This window comes from Suncus etruscus, chromosome 10 (assembly GCF_024139225.1).
Source record: "Suncus etruscus isolate mSunEtr1 chromosome 10, mSunEtr1.pri.cur, whole genome shotgun sequence".
NCBI lineage: Eukaryota > Metazoa > Chordata > Mammalia > Eulipotyphla > Soricidae > Suncus > Suncus etruscus.
Window position 1 is genome coordinate 74749890 of NC_064857.1, and position 3147 is coordinate 74753036.

The 3147-nt window shown below is 38.8% G+C and overlaps 1 non-coding gene across 1 annotated transcript; it reads left to right on the forward strand.

Moving 5' to 3' along the window:
• The first annotated feature begins 1869 nt into the window (after positions 1-1869).
• LOC126021729 (U6 spliceosomal RNA) lies at positions 1870-1977 on the forward strand. The gene has a single exon (XR_007500212.1). It is a non-coding gene; the product is annotated as a U6 spliceosomal RNA (small nuclear RNA).
• Positions 1978-3147: the final 1170 nt, after the last annotated feature.

The following is a 3147-nucleotide window of genomic DNA, read 5'->3' on the forward strand; positions in this document are numbered from 1 at the left end:
TATATATGTAGAAAGGTTAAACTTTCCAAGAATATTATGTACTCAACATACACTTAATTTTTCTCTCTAAAGCACCTTCTCATCCACAGTCTAGAACCAGAATGGACTGTGTTCAATTAAATAAAGATGGATCATTTGACTAAAATGTTTGTTGTTGGGCCTGAGCAACGGTGCAGCAATAGGGCGTTTGCCTTGCACACAGCTGATCCAGGATGGACCTGGTTCAATCCCAGAGTCCCATATGGTCTGTCCCGAGCCAGGAGTGATTTCTGAAAGCATAGCCAGGAGTGACCCCTGAGCATCACCCAAATCAAAACAAAATAAGCAAACAGAAAAACAACAATAAAATGTTTGTTGTTGAACTTGGGGAACATTTTTAATTTCTAATTTTCCCTGATTAAAACATTCTTACTTATATGATGATTCATCCATAAATGAGAAGGCATTTTTCTCAGACCCATGAGTCTTACTGACTAGTTGGAGGAAATTTTAGAACAAAGATCAGTGTAATGAAGACATTGCCCCTACTCTGAAGCCTTTAAGTGACATGTTTCTGGCAGAACTGAGTCCTGATTTTCTCTTCATGAAGTGAAAACCTTTCTACCTTTCAAAGCACCAGTAGAAACCAGGTAATCAATGCAAACATGCTTGGGTTTTTATTGAATTAAATGACCAAAAAATTTCCCCTAAAATTAAAATAATGCTTTCTACCAGAAAGTAATATTTGTGCTTAAAGTAAAATGTTTTCCTTTTTTGCTTACACCCACTTCTAAATCTGCTTGACCTTTACATTTTTCTAAGCACTTCAGGGACTCCAACTTTAAGAAATAAGCAACTTTTGTATTGAAGTACATGTGAGGAATAAGCAAAGGCATCTCAAAAGTTAAGCTTTGATTTTCTTTAGTTACTGGGTCAGCTAGAATAGGTAAGTCTTTCATGCATGGATCCAGAAGCAGAGATGTATGTTTATTTAAAATACTATTTAAAATCCCAAATTGTATTCTTTTTGATCCTTAAAGCAATATAATTCAACCCAATCTCCCAAATAATTCACACATTCAGCTCTTGATATCTTTTTGGTTCAAAGGTGAGGCTTATCAACACTGATGATTTTGAAAATAATAGACATCGGGCCCGGAGAGATAGCACAGCGGCGTTTGCCTTGCAAGCAGCCGATCCAGGACCAAAGGTGGTTGGTTCGAATCCCGGTGTCCCATATGGTCCCCCGTGCCTGCCAGGAGCTATTTCTGAGCAGACAGCCAGGAGTAACCCCTGAGCACCGCTGGGTGTGGCCCAAAAACCAAAAAAAAAAAAAAAAAAAAGAAAATAATAGACATCATCATCCTTATCATCACACCTACAAACATGTAGGTATACTGTTACTCTATTGCATGCAACATATTTGGTGCATTAATTAAGTAAATGACTGATATTATTCTTTATTGAATTCCGTAATTTAAACTTTATGAAGCAGGCATTGCCATTATTCCCATGCTACAGATGAGGCCACCAAGATCCATAGAGGTTAAGAAATGTCCACATAAGAAATTACATGGTAAATATGAGGTTATCACCTAATTTCCTAAGGTTGATGCAGTTAAAAACCATAAACAGGTAGCTAATATCAAAAGACCCAGATTGCCTTTAAGTTCTGGGAGCTTGAGGTCTTAAATCAAGGTGCTGCCTTTGAAACTTTGAGGGAACTTTTTTCACTTCTGGCAGTTCTGGGTGTTCCTTGGCTTACACAATATAACACCAACCATTTCCTCTGTCTTGTTGAGGCTCTCTCCCTTTTGGACCTATATGCATTTTTCTGTCTGCACCTGTTTTTCTTCCTGTGTATCTCTGTCTAAATTTCCCTCCTTTATAGTGCTTGCTTTGGCAGCACATATACTAAAATCGGAATGATACAGAGAAAATTAGCATGGCCCCTGTGCAAGGATGCAAATTTCTCTCCTTTATAAGGAAACCAGTGATATTGAATCAAGTTCCAGCTAAATGACCTCCAAACTTGATTACATATGCAAAGATTCTTTTTTCTTAAGATGAGGTGAAATTCATAAATTTAGTTGAATGCATTCCCATATTTCAGAGTTTAGGACTCCCATATACCTAACTCTCTTGAAGGTTGGCCCAATGTAACCCTACCCACCATTTTTTTTTCCCCATGTACTTTTGAGAAAAATTTTAAAGGTTTTTCTTTTTCTTGGTGAAAAGCCTCTTGACAGATACACTTTGAATATTTTAGTTCAGGTGTTTTGACCTTTCATCATTTTTTGTTTGATCATTTTTTGTTTGTATTTTATTTATCTTATAATTAATTTTTATTTGGCATTATAGTGTACATCAGATCTTGCATTTACAACAATGCTCATGTTTGTGTTTTGATAGAAATTGATTTCTGCATTTTGCCAACTAAGACCCTCCACCTCTAAAGTCCTATGTTACATCTGTCTCTTTCCCTTGCCTCCTCCCTCTCACACTTAGTCTGGTCATCTTAGCTTCAGAATCTGACTTCCTGGGTTTACAACCCACTGGACTCAGCTTCAGATCTAGAGTCCAGACTAAAACTCTACAAAGTAAAACATTCTATTCTAAATTTGGATGGAGATTCCTTTGTCTCCTATATTTTCACAGAAGCTTCTTGGCCCCTGATGGGCCCTAAAAAAAAGGTGCAGAGCCTTTCATCCTCCAGGACTGAAGGACAAGCACCCTCATATATATAGGCTGGAGCAGTTGCTATGCAGCATTGTGAAGCTCTTTTCCTGGCAGGGCTTAAAGCCTGCTGAATCGTCAGTGTCTGAGACTGCATCCTGGGAGTTTTTCACCTGTCTGACTCCTCTGGGCACAAATCCCTGCCACTAGACTGCTGGGGTAGTCAGACTGGAGTCTTTTTAAAGGTTAGCAAGTTTGTCTGTTGCCATCTGTCTTTCTCCGACTCTGTGTGCTCGTGCCTGATTCTGTGCAATATGCAGTTTTAGAACTTTCTCAGAACAATGCTGAGAGAACCAACCTCAGCTCCGGCTTTCAATCACCCCGGAATCCAGGAGTCCAGAAATTATGTGGATAAGTTTCAGGCAGCAAGGAATTGTTGGGGCACAAAACGATGGCAGGGACACAGATTTACAGCACTGAGAAATCACTTTG